General features: G+C 44.7%; 1 protein-coding gene and 1 pseudogene across 3 annotated transcripts in view; one reads left to right on the top strand and one right to left on the bottom strand.

Moving 5' to 3' along the window:
• Positions 1-14,106, bottom strand: part of LOC134909504 (probable cation-transporting ATPase 13A4) — a 293,601-nt gene that overhangs the window by 153,861 nt on the left and 125,634 nt on the right. The gene's annotated exons all lie outside the window — the stretch shown is intronic.
• Positions 2,736-2,855, top strand: LOC134911954 (5S ribosomal RNA; annotated as a pseudogene).

Raw genomic sequence — 14,106 nt, 5'->3', positions numbered from 1 at the left:
GCGCATTTTAGAACATATAGGATCTATTCGCAACGCCATCTCAGAAAAGCCAAAAATGAAGCAACTGATATCAGTTGCCCGTCATTTTTATACTTACCATGGGAGTAGATGGGAAGAGCTCAAAGTCTTCGGCTTGGAAAGGATCAGGCTTGGAATACGAGGAGGAAATCTAACCGACAATTTATTGAGAAAAGAGAGTGAATGGATTTTCAAGATTGGATCCATACACCCAGCTGGTATGAATGAAAATATAAACTCTGGGGTGTATTTGAACTGACCATCTAACTCCCACAAGCAATAATCTTTATGAATAACCTCCTCTCAGCAACCAATTTCTCATATTCAGTCCGACAATGGTTCCCACATCTTTACATGTATGTTTTCATATGTTGTAAGTATTTATATAACCAAATTAATTTTTAATACATTTATGTATAATTTTCAAATATACACTATGCACAGCACTAACAAAATATATTTACTTTAATAACTAATGACAGCACTTTAATCAGCATTTGCCAATCAGTTTATAGGCAAGGGGAATTTACACAAATATTTCACAACTCATAGATGACAATCACTTATGAAATTTCGTTCACATCATATTAACCAAAACACATACCACAATACTCTGGTTTCACAATGGGCTCTTCTTGTATTCACACGCTTTTTATTTTTCATGTCTTTTAGCACATTGCCCTCTGATTATATAATTTCACCATACATTCACACTTTATCACTTATACACATAATTTCATATTAACAATTATCTATTATTATGCACTAGATCCCCCACTCATATTATCACTTCTGCAAAAAATTCTATATAATACTAATATTTAGATAATCATAATATAAAACCTTTATTTTTAAATATTATTTATATAAATCATACACAATCTTATATATTATATTTATTAAAAAATATTCATATTTATTTATTATTACTCATTTTATTAATTAATAAAATAGCTGTCACTCAGATACGCTCTAAAATACCATTTTATTTAACAAATAAATATAAATTTGTCAAAACCCGTTTTGTCACTGCAATACCTTTTTATAAAACTTTCACCTTAACTGTCCTCAATATTTAAGTAACATAATAAGGTATCTGGCATATAAATGATTATTATAAATAGCCAACAAATCATGATTAAATATGATTGGTCCGAGATGCTGCCAATCCAACAAGTATCTACAATCCAAGTTGACATATTGGAAGAATATTAGGACTGGTGGAGAAAGTGTCTATCAAAACTGGACATCCAATTTGCAACCAGTACCGTCCTTTAAAGTTGAAACTCATAGAAATGACATCATGTCCTGTGATCAAGCTCACCCTGCGAAATGTACGTCAGGACCTCGGCGATCACGTGGTGCGCACACGTGATCGAAAGAGCCGGAATCCCAAGACTATCACCAGGCAACGGCCACACACTACTATACACTTGGAGCCAGACCTTGGCCACACGCTACTGCACTCCCAGAGCTCATACACGGCCGGAAGCGGGATGATCAGCGGCACCCTGCTATACCAGGCAGTTGTTACGGAAACTACAAGTACCTCTGATATCCGGAAACTAGGAACACAGAACACAGGCATCTCACTTAAACCGATGTGGGCTCACTCGGTTTGGGTATTGTATAAACTACCCCAATAGTTATATGATAACCATATGCATTGCTAATTACATCTAGCTCCCACACTTGATTTATGTAAGGGTGACAGATCGTTATTTCACTATTTGGGATTGCCTGTCCATATATTATTCTTGTTGTAGCATAAGAGGTAATATTGTGGCATTATTTGGTTCTATGATTATAGTTTGGGTCACGTGGTAGATATAAGATACCCTTTGTAGCCACAGAAATCCTTTTTCTCTATATCCCAGTGTCTGTTTATACACAGGCTTTTCCAGAATATGCTGGAAATTGGATAAAAATACTGTCATTTAACATTGATGAGTAGATTACCATTTGATTCTCTTATTATAATTTTGACAATATTAGCCTATATATATATATATATATATATATATATATATATATATCACTGAATAATTTCTCATTGTGATTATATATTAGAGATATTATATGTTGCAATTAGGCTCATTTTTCTCTTACAGTGTATCTGCCAGTGGGCACTGTATAAACTTTTTTTCATACAATTAAGGCATGGCTAGCTCCAGGGTATATTTACAAGTGTTGTGAGTAAGCAACTTCAGTGAGAACAAGGGGCATTACAGCACATGCGGATATACCTCGCTATAATTGCTTACGCTGCACATACAGCACAAAGCACTTTAACAGTGCCACAATTGCCGCCCCTTCATGTATCACTGATTGATTCCCGCTATACTTGCAGGAATATACGTGCTGAGTAACTATACCTGGCACATAGATACACGATATCCAAAGATCTTAATGGCCACACTGGTGATTTAACTGTTTAGTGTTGGGTACAAGGAATACCTTGTTTTGGATGGCATGTGGCATTTATGAGTTTTTCCACATAATAAACCTCCATCTTACCCGTATTGTTTTTCTATGGTCAATGTGTTACATGTTCACCTAATAGAGAATTAGACAGTCTCATATTTATGGTATTGATTTTACATGTTTTTTCAACCCGCATTATTGTGGATATCCAGTGGTTGCCGTATAGAGTGATAAGACAGTGGTTGCCGTATAGAGTGGTTGCCGTATAGAGTGATAAGACAGGCAAGCCTAATATTTGCGGACATTCCCCACTGGAGATGCCCAATCTCCTCTGATCTTGGAAGCTAAGCAGTGGAGGGCCGGGTTAGTACTTGGATGGGAGACCACCTTGGAACACCCTGGCACTGCAAGAAATTGTTCTGCCTAATTGTGCATCACTCGCAATAACACCATTTGGTACTCTGATTCATATGACCAATGATTTAATTTTCTGTGACAGAAATTTCCTAATTGGACATCTGCAGAACAAATGATGGTCATATAACAAATGAGGAACTGTGTGATAACATATTTAATTGGTCATAGATATCAATTTCCGGCCCTCATATATTGTGGTATTTATACCACTAATAATATAAATTGTTATTATAGTTTCGCAAATTTATTGATTTACACATAAGTGACTCCAACAATTTAGTTTTAACAAAAATTTAATAAAGGTATGATTTTATCAGCATTGAATATAATATACCAATTCCTCTGAATTAGAGTGCTCCCAAACAGGAGTTCACTTTCCAATTCTCTTTTTTTTTGTATTTTTTCTGACATTTTTTGACTCGAGCGAGCACCACTGAAAGCAACACACACATGCAAAAGGATAGTTAATCCCCAAGGGCATGGTTGCTATATTTAGAAGTAATTCTGTGATACTAATTCAGTTTCTCTGACGTCCTAGTGGATGCTGGGGACTCCGTAAGGACCATGGGGAATAGCGGCTTCGCAGGAGACTGGGCACAGCTAAGAAAGATTTAGGACTACCTGGTGTGCACTGGCTCCTCCCACTATGACCCTCCTCCAGACCTCAGTTAGAATCCTGTGCCCGGCTGAGCTGGATGCACACTAGGGGCTCTCCTGAGCTCCTAGAGAGAAAGTATATTTTAGGTTTTTTATTTTACAGTGAGATCTGCTGGCAACAGACTCACTGCAGCGAGGGACTAAGGGGAGAAGAAGCGAACCTACCTAACTGGTGGTAGCTTGGGCTTCTTAGGCTACTGGACACCATTAGCTCCAGAGGGATCGACCGCATGGAACCGGCCATTGATGTTCGGTCCCAGAGCCGCGCCGCCGGCCCCCTTACAGAGCCAGAAGCAAGAAGAGTCCGGAAAATCGGCGGCAGAAGACATCAGTCTTCACCAAGACACAGCACTGCAGCTGTGCGCCATTGCTCCTCATACACACTTCACACTCCGGTCACTGAGGGTGCAGGGCGCTGGGGGGGGCGCCCTGAGCAGCAATAAAAACACCTTGGCTGGCAAATATATCACAATATATAGCCCCAGAGGCTATATATGTGATAAATACCCCTGCCAGAATCCATAAAAAAGCGGGAGAAAAGTCAGCGAAAAAGGGGCGGAGCTATCTCCCTCAGCACACTGGCGCCATTTTCTCTTCACAGTGCAGCTGGAAGACAGCTCCCCAGGCTCTCCCCTGTAGTTTTCAGGCTCAATGGGTTAAAAAGAGAGGGGGGGGGCACTAAATTTAGGCGCAATATTGTTTATACAAGCAGCTATTGGGGGAAAAATCACTCAGTTATAGTGTTAATCCCTGCATTACATAGCGCTCTGGTGTGTGCTGGCATACTCTCTCTCTGTCTCCCCAAAGGACTTTTTGGGGTCCTGTCCTCAGTCAGAACATTCCCTGTGTGTGTGCTGTGTGTCGGTACGGCTGTGTCGACATGTGGGATGAGGAAGGTTACGTGGAGGTGGAGCAGAGGCCGATAAATGGGATGTTATCCCCTGTGGGGCCGACACCAGAGTGGATGGATAGGTGGAAGGTATTAACCGACAATGTCAACTCCTTACAAGGCTGGATGACGTAAAACAGCTGTGGGACAGCCGGCTTCTCAGCCCATGCCTGCCCAGGCGTCTCAAAGGCCATCAGGGGCTCAAAAAAGTGCCCGTTACCTCAGATGGCAGACACAGATGTCGACACGGAGTCTGACTCCAGTGTCGACGAGGTTGAGACATATACACAATCCACTAGGAACATCCGTTACATGATCTCGGCAATGAAAAATGTGTTACGCATTTCTGACATGAACCCAAGTACCACATAAAAGGTGTTTTATTTTTGGGGAGAAAAAGCAGCCAGTGTTTTGTTCCCCCATCAGATGAATGAATGAAGTGTGTAAAGTAGCGTGGGTTCCCCCAATAAGAAACTGGTAATTTCTAAAAAGTTACTGATGGCGTACCCTTTCCCGCCAGAGGATAGGTCACGTTGGGAGATATCCCTTAGGGTGGATAAGGCGCTCACACGTTTGTCAAAAAAGGTGGCACTGCCGTCTTAGGATACGGCCACCTTGAAGGAGCCTGCTGATAAAAAGCAGGAGGCTATCCTGAAGTCTGTATATACACACTTAGGTTATATACTGAGACCTGCAATTGCCTCAGGATAAATAGTGCTGCTGCAGCGTGGTCTGATACCCTGTCAGATAATATTAATACTCTAAGACAGGGATAATAGTTTGCTAACATAGAGCATAGTAAAGACGTCGTCTTATATATAAAGGATGCACAGAGGGATATTTGCTGGCTGGCATCCAGAATTAATGCAATGTCCATTCTGCCAGGAGGGTATTAGAAACCCGGCAGTGGACAGGTGATGCTGCCTATAAAAGGCACATGGAGATTCTGCCATATAAGGTGAGGAATTGTTTGGGGATGGTCTCTGGGACCTCGTATCCACAGCAACAGCTGGGAAGAAAATTTTTTTACCTCAGGTTTCCTCACAGCCTAAGAAAGCACCGTATTTTCAGGTACAGTCCTTTCGGCTTCAGAAAAGCAAGCGGGTCAAAGGCGCTTCCTTTCTGCACAGAGACAAGGGAAGAAGGAAAAAGCTGCACCAGCAGCCAGTTCCCAGGATCAAAAATCTTCCCCCGCTTCCTCTGAGTCCACCGCATGACGTTGGGGCTCCACAGGTGGAGACAGGAGCGGGAGGGGCGCGTCTCGGGAACTTCAGGGACCAGTGGGTTTGCCCACAGGTGGATCCCTAGGTTCTGCAAATAGTATCACAGGGATACAGGCTGGAGTTCGAGGCGACTCCCCCTCGCCGTTACCTCACATCAGCCTTGCCTGCTGCCCTCGGAGAAAGGTAGTACTGGCGGCAATTCACAAGCTGTACTTCCAGCAGGTGAAATCAAGGTACCCCTCCTTCAACAAGGCCGGGGTTACTATTCCAAAATGTTGTGGTACCGAAACCAGACGGTTCGGTGAGACCCATTCTAAAATTGAAAGCCTTGAACACTTATATACGAAGGTTCAAGTTCGAAATTAAATCGCTCAGGGTGATTATTGCAAGCCTGGAGAATTTCATGGTATCACTGGACATCAAGGATGCTTACCTGCATGTCCCTATTTACCCTCTTCACCAGGAGTACCTCAAAATTGTGGTACAGGATTGTCATTACCAATTCCAGACGTTGCCGTTGGTCTGTCCCCGGCACCGAGGTATTTACCAAGGTAATGGCCGAAATAATTATCCCGTACTTGGACGATCTCCTTATAAAGGCGAGGTACAGGGAGCAGTTGTTCGGCGAAGTAGCACTATCTCGGGAAGTGCTACAACAGCACGGCTGGATTCTGAATATTCCAAAGTCGCAGCTGGTTCCTACGACGCGTCTACTGTTCCTGAGTATGGTTCTGGACACAGAACAGGATAAAAAGGGTTTCTCCCGGAGAAGTCCAAGGAGTTGTCGTCTCTAGACAGAGACCTCCTAATACGTATACAGGTGTCGGTGCATCAATGCACGCGAGCCCTGGGAAGGATGGTAGCTTCTTACGAAGAAATTCCATTCGCCAGGTCCCATGCAAGGATTTTCCAGTGGGATCTGTTGGACATGTGGTCCGGGTCGCATCGGCGGATAACCCTGTCTCCAAGGGCCAGGGTGTCGCTGTTGTGGTGGCTACAGAGTGCTCATCTTCTAGGGGGCCGCAGATTCGGCATACAGGACTGGGTCCTGGTGACCACGGATGCCAGCCTTCGAGGCTGGGGGGCAGTCACACAGGGAAGAAACTTCCAAGGCTATGGAAAAGTCAGGAGACTTCCCTACACATAAATATTCTGGAACTAAGGGCCATTTACAATGCCCTAAGTCAGGCTAGACCCCTGCTTCAACACCGGCCGGTACTGATCCAGTCAGACAACATAACGGCGGTCGCTCATGTAAATGACAGGGCGGCACAAGAAGCAGGATGGCGATGGCAGAAGCCACAAGGATTCTCCGATGGGCGGAAAATCATGTGTTAGCACGGTCAGCAGTGTTCATTCCCGGAGTGGACAACTGAGAAGCAGACTTTCTCAGAAGACACGACCTCCACCCGGGAGAGTGGGGACTTCATCCAGAAGTCTTCCAAATGATTGTACACCGTTGGGAAAGGCCACAGGTGGACATGATGGCGTCCCGCCTCAACTAAAAGTTACAAAGATATTGCGCCAGGTCAAGGACCCTCAGGCGATAGCTGTGGACGCTCTGGTAACACCGTGGGTGTACCAGTCGGTGTATGTGTTCCCTTCTCTGCCTCTCTTACCCAGGGTAATGAGAATAATAAGAAGGAGAGGAGTTAGAAATATACTCATTGTTCCGGGTTGGCCAAGAAGAGCTTGGTAACCAGAACTCCAAGAAATGATCTCAGAGGACCCATGGCCTCTGCCGCTCAGACAGGACCTGCTGCAGTAGGGGGCCTGTCTGTTCCAAGACGTACCGCGGCTGCGTTGGACGGCATGGCGGTTGAACGCCGGATCCTGAAAGAAAAGGGAATTCGAGGAAGTTATCCCTACGCTATTTAAAGCTAGGAAAGAAGTGAACGCTAACCATTATCACCGCATATGGCGGAAATATGTTGCGTACTGTGAGGCCAGGAAGGCCCCAAAGGAGAAATTTCAGCTAGGTCGATTTCTGCACTTCCTACAGTCAGAGGTGACTATGGGCCTACAATTGGGTTCCATTAAGGTCCAGATTTCGGCTCTATCGATTTTCTTCCAAAATGGAACTGGCTTCACTGCCTGAAGTTCAGACTTTTGTTAAGGGAGTGCTGCATAGTCAGCCCCCGTTTGTGCCTCCAGTGGCACCGTGGGATCTCAACGTGGTGTTGGATTTCCTGAAGTCGCATTGGGTTGAGCCACTTAAATCCGTGGAGCTATAATACCTCACGTGGAAAGTGGTCATTCTGTGGGCCTTGGCGTCGGCCAGGCGTGTATCAGAATTGGCGGTTTTGTCATACAAAAGCCCTTATCTGTATTTTATATGGGAAAGGCGGAATTGAGGACTCGTTCCCAATTCCTTCCTAAGGTGGTATCAGTTTTTCATGTGAACCAACCTATTGTGGTGCCTGCGGCTACTTGGGACTTGGAGGATTCCAAGTTACTGGACGTAGTCAGGGCCCTGAAAAGTATATGTTTCCAGGACAGCTGGAGTCAGGAAGACTGACTCGCTATTTATCCTGTATGCACCCAACAAGCTGGGTGCTCCTGCTTCTAAGCAGACGATTGCTCGCTGGATCTGTAGCACCATTCAACTTGCACATTCTGCGGCTGGACTGCCGCACCCTAAATCTGTAAAAGCCCATTCCACGAGGAAAGTGGGCTCTTCTTGGGCGGCTGCCCGAGGGGTCTCGGCTTTACAACTTTGCCGAGCTGCTACTTGGTCAGGGGCAAACACGTTTGCAAAATTCTACAAATTTGATACCCTGGCTGAGGAGGACCTTGAGTTCTCTCATTCGGTGCTGCAGTGTCATCCGCACTCTCCCGCCCGTTTGGGAGCTTTGGTATAATCCCCATGGTCCTTACGGAGTCCCCAGCATCCACTAGGACGTCAGAGAAAATAAGATTTTACTCACCGGTAAATCTATTTCTCGTAGTCCGTAGTGGATGCTGGGCGCCCGTCCCAAGTGCGGACTGTCTGCAATACTTGTATATAGTTATCGTTAACTAAAAGGGTTATTGTTGAGCCATCTGTTGAGAGGCTCTGTTATGTTCATACTGTTAACTGGGTATCATATCACGAGTTATACGGTGTGATTGGTGTGGCTGGTATGAGTCTTACCCGGGATTCAAAATCCTTCCTTATTGTGTCAGCTCTTCCGGGCACAGTATCCTAACTGAGGTCTGGAGGAGGGTCATAGTGGGAGGAGCCAGTGCACACCAGGTAGTCCTAAATCTTTCTTAGCTGTGCCCAGTCTCCTGCGGAGCCGCTATTCCCCATGGTCCTTACGGAGTCCCCAGCATCCACTACGGACTACGAGAAATAGATTTACCGGTGAGTAAAATCTTATTTTTTCAAGGACATTATTTGTTAATTTAAGACTGGTGCGGTTCCCACAAAAACTTTTTCCTTAAACACTAACACATACAATTAAGACCACTATTAATTCCCGTTCCCAACTTAGATGGGACACAGATCTGAAGTGTGCATTTACCCCATTACAATGGGAAAAGATCTTTGCTAATGCTGCCTGTAGCTCTAGCTTACAAACCATTGAGAAATCTGGTCCTCTTGCTCAAAATATTGGTGGAGGCAGTGCATAGAGTAAGGAACATTGGGGCAGATGTAATAAGCCTGGAGAAGGGATAAAGAAGTGATAGAACAGTGATAAGTGCAAGATGATAACATACCAGCCAATCAGCTCCCAACTGTCATTTTTCAAATCTGTAATGATTGGCTGGTGCGTTATCACCTTACACTTATCACTGCTTCATCACGTCTTTATCCATTCTCCAGGTTAATACATCTGCCCCATTATTCCATATATTCTAGGAATGTCTGGTATTGTGTAATATTTGGATAGATGTTTTTGACTTAATATCTAAAGTGCTGCAGAAAACTGTTAATTCGAACCTGATTCTCGCTTTGTTAAATTGGGCTCCTTAAATTATTTCTAAAAGAGAGATACCTGATGGGGCAGCCAGGACGACCCTAGCCCAGAGATGGAAATCTCATATTCCACCCACTGTATCAAAAGTAATTGATAAGATACAGCAGAACTACGAATCGGAAACATACGCATTGGTGTTTCTATAATGGGTGCAGTGTGTGAAAGGCACACGGGCCCCCAGGATCCAGGGGGGCCAACCCTGCACACACTGCACCCATTTGCTTAATATTTACCTCTCTGAAGTCCCCCGTCGAGGCCATCCATTTTCGGCAGCGCAATAGAGTTTGAACACTAGGGGGAACAAACTCTATTGTGCCTGCTGAAAACTCCGGAAAGATAGCACGGCAGCCATGTTTCTAGAGTTTCATGCATGCACATTAGTAAAATCTACAGGAAAATGGGCGCCTTGCCGTGTTCCCGGAGGTTTGCGCATGCGCAATAGGGTCTGTTCTCAGACTCTATTGCTGCTGCCGCAGAGAAGGATGGCACCGCCGGGGGACTTCGGAGAGGTAAGTATTAAATCCTGTGCATCAGTCAGAGAGGAGGGGGCCCCTGAAGCAGAAGGCTGCACACGGGCCTCCTCCTCTCTTAAAACACCCCTGGATATACATATTTTATCAAGCCTCCCCTCATTCTGCTGCAATAACAAGAAAGTGTTAATTTTGGTTGGCATATATAAATGATAGAGAAAGCTCTAATGGCTCTAGAACAGAAGGTAGTGCAGCTACAAGGAGCGCTATCCAACCCAACTGAGACAAGGCTTGAGGATCGGAGCAGGGTATACTAGATAATTGCTAAAAGTAACACATATGAAACAGTTTCCTAAAATGATATTAAGCTTCTGAATGAAGTTTGTTAAAAGCTCTGAAGATGTACTGCTAATCAATTAATTTTGAATGCAAATAAACCTGTAGCAAATAATATGTATAAATACTGATTGCTTGCTAACCTCCCCCATCCCCTTTTATTTATTTATTTTTACTCCCTACATGTAAGGAAAAAAACAATAAAAAATAATGTTGTTAAAAAAAGTCAACAATGAAAAAAGAAATGTCGACAGTAAAAATATCATCAGTCATAAGGTTGACAACCAAAATATAGACAACAGTTAAAAAGTCATCAGTCATAATGTCAACAGGCACAATACATAAAAAAACACTGCTATATGTTGTACAATACTGGTTGTCCTCTGCTTAGAGGGTCCCCATTTATTGGGGGGTCCCAAATTTGTGAGGTATTCCAGCCCTGGGTTGACCAGTTTGGGGCTGGATAATATTATGCCTGGGCATACCATGCATGTGTCTCCCTGCTATAGCGTTATCCCCCTGGCTGGTTCAGCCCGGTGCTGGTTATTGGAAAATAAGGGGAACCCCATGCTGTTTTTCCACCCAATTTTCCAATACCAGGGCAGGCTGAGAGATCTGGGGCTGGTTATTGATTTTGGGGGGACCCTACACATGTTTCTGTTTAAGTATAACTATTTAGCTGCTCCTAGCATAGCATCTGAGACACCGGCTATTAGCAGTCTGAAGGCCCGTACACACTGGTCGATATATCGGCCGTTCTCCTGAACGGCCGATATATCGCGGGACCGTCGGCCAGTGTGTACGGCCGATACGTCTGTGAACTCCGTCGTTCACAGACGTATTGCGTCGGCCGCGCAGCACAGCCGACGGCCAATATATCTACCGATATATTGGCGCGTCGCTGTGTGTGTACGGGGCGGTCGGCCGACCGCCCGTACACATGCTGCGGCGGCCGGCGGTGATTGACAGGTGAACTGGGCGGGCATGTGTACATGCCCGCCCAGTTCATGAAGTCAGTCCCCGACGGATCGAGCAGTGTGTATGCTGAACACACTGCTCGATCCGTCCATAGATATATCTGCAGATCAATTGATCTGCAGATATATCTGTTAGTGTGTACCCACCTTGAGACCCCAGCTTTTGGCAGTGGGTATATTATTTATTTATTTATTTATTATTTTCCATTTCTTAAAGGTGGGTACACACTAGTAGATATATCTGCAGATCAATTGATCTGCAGATATATCTATGTACGGATCGGGCAGTGTGCTGTGCATACACACTGCCCGATCCGTCGGGGGACTGACGTCATGAACTGGGCTGGCGGGCGCCCGCCCAGTTCACCTGTCAATCATCACCGGCCGCCGCAGCATGTGTACGGGCGGTCGGACGACCGCCCCGTACACACACAGCGACGCGCCAATATATCGTTAGATATATTGGCCGTCGGCTGTGCTGCGCAGCCGACGCAATACGTCTGTGAACAACGGAGTTCACAGACGTATCGCCCGTACACACTGGCCGACGGTCCCGCGATGTATCGGCCGTTCAAGAGAACGGCCGATATATCGACCAGGGTGTACGGGCCTTAAGTCATCAGAGCATATACATGACATATCACATGGTAAGACAAAGATCAAAATTATAATAAGTACATAAATACTTTAAGGGAAGCAACAATACAAAAGGGAACCACAGAAACCATTTGAAAAATAGTAATATGCAAATACTATAAATCAGTAAAAAGAATGCAGTACCCCCACCTAGGCATGATTTGCAGTCTTCCCCCTCTCGCCCAGGTTCCATTCTCCAAATACAGAGCATAATTTATCTTGAGGGTGGCAAAGAAATCGGGGGGGGGGGGGGTGTCACCCAACAAAATACGTGTCTCATACCAAGATGTATATCGGAAGTAGTTATATATTTGACATTGAGGGGTTAAGGAATCTATAAATCCTTCCCACAGCTGAAAGACGGCAGACATTTTGGATTCTTTATGCATAGTAGCTTCAAGCCAATCCATGTGAAATGCATGGTATAACTTATTCCTAAATAAGGAGAGAGAAGGTGGATGTGTGTTGGCCCACTTTTGTAGTATGCACTTGCGTGCAACCACTGAAATTACCAGTAACAATAATTTACTTTCGCCCAGTGCTTGGAAAATCGGAGGCAAAATGCCCAGTATAGCACATTCCGCCGATAGTGGAGGGTAACTCATTAGATACAGTGCATCCAGAAAGTATTCACAGCACTTCACTTTTTCGACATTTTGTTACAGGCTTATTCCAAAATGGAATAAATTAATTTTTTCCCCTCAATATTCTACACACAATACTCCATAATGAAAATGTGAAAAAGTTATTTTTGCTAATTTATTAATAATAAAATACTAAGAAATCACGTGTGCATAAGTATAAACAGCCTTTGCCATGAAGCTCAAAATTGAGCTCAGGGTCATCCTATTTCCACTGATCATCCTTGAGATGTTTCTACAGCTTAATTGGAGTCTACCTGTGGAAAATTCAGTTGATTGGACATGATTTGGAAAGGCACACACCTGTCTATATAAGGTCCCACACTTGATAGTGCATGTCTGAGCACAAAGCAAGTATAAAGTCAAAGGAATTGTCTGTAGATCTCCGAGACAGGATTCTCTTGAGGCACAAATCTGGGGAAGGTACAGAAAATGATCTGCTACTTTGAAGGTCCCAATGAGCACAGTGGCCTCAATCATCCATATATGGAAGAAGTTCGGAACCACCACGACTCTTCCTAGAGCTGGACCATCTAAACTGAGCGATTGGGGGAGAAGGGCCCTAGTCAGGGAGGTGACCAAGATCCCGATGGTCACTCTCTCAGAGCTACAGCATTCCTCTGTGGAGAGAGGAGAACCATCCAGGAGGACAACCATCTCTGCAGCAATCCACCAATCAGGCCTGCACGGTAAAGTGGCTAGACGGAAGCCACTACTTAGTAAAAAGAACATGGTAGCCCACCTGGAGTTTGCCAAAATGAACCTGAAGGACTCCTAGATCATGAGAAACAAAATGATCTGGCCTGATGAGACAAAGATTGAACTCTTTGGCGTGAATGCCAGGCGTCATGTTTGGAGGAAACCAGGCACTGCTCATCACCAGGCCAATACCATCCCTACAGTGAAGCATGGTGGCGGCAGCATCATGCTGTGGGGATGCTTTTCAGTGGCAGGAACTGGGAGACTAGTCAGGATAGAGGTAAAGATGTGTGCAGCAATGAGACTGGGGTGACAGTTCATCTTTCAGCAGAACAACGACCCTAAGCATACAGCCAAGATATCAAAGGAGTGGCTTCAGGTCAACTCAGTGAATGTCCTTGAGTGGCCCAGCCAGAGCACAGACTTGAATCCGGAGAGATCTGAAAATGGCTGTGCACCGATGTTTCCCATCCAACCTGATGTAGCTTGAGAGGTGCTGCAAAGAGGAATGGGCGAAACTGCCCAAAAATTTGTGTGCCAAGCTTGTGGCATCATTTTCAAAAAGACTTGAGACTGTAATTGCTGCCAAAGGTGCATCAACAAAGTATTGAGCAAAGGCTGTCAAGTGTGGGACCTTATATAGACAGTTGTGTGCCTTTCCAAATCATGTCCAACCAACTTAATTTACCACAGGTGGACTCCAATTAAGCTTTAGGAACACCTTAAGGATGATCAGTGGAAACAGAATGCACCTGAG

Source organism: Pseudophryne corroboree, chromosome 4 (genome assembly GCF_028390025.1).
Source record: "Pseudophryne corroboree isolate aPseCor3 chromosome 4, aPseCor3.hap2, whole genome shotgun sequence".
NCBI lineage: Eukaryota > Metazoa > Chordata > Amphibia > Anura > Myobatrachidae > Pseudophryne > Pseudophryne corroboree.
Note: the sequence above shows the minus strand (reverse complement) of the source record. Positions and strands in the feature narration are given on the sequence as shown.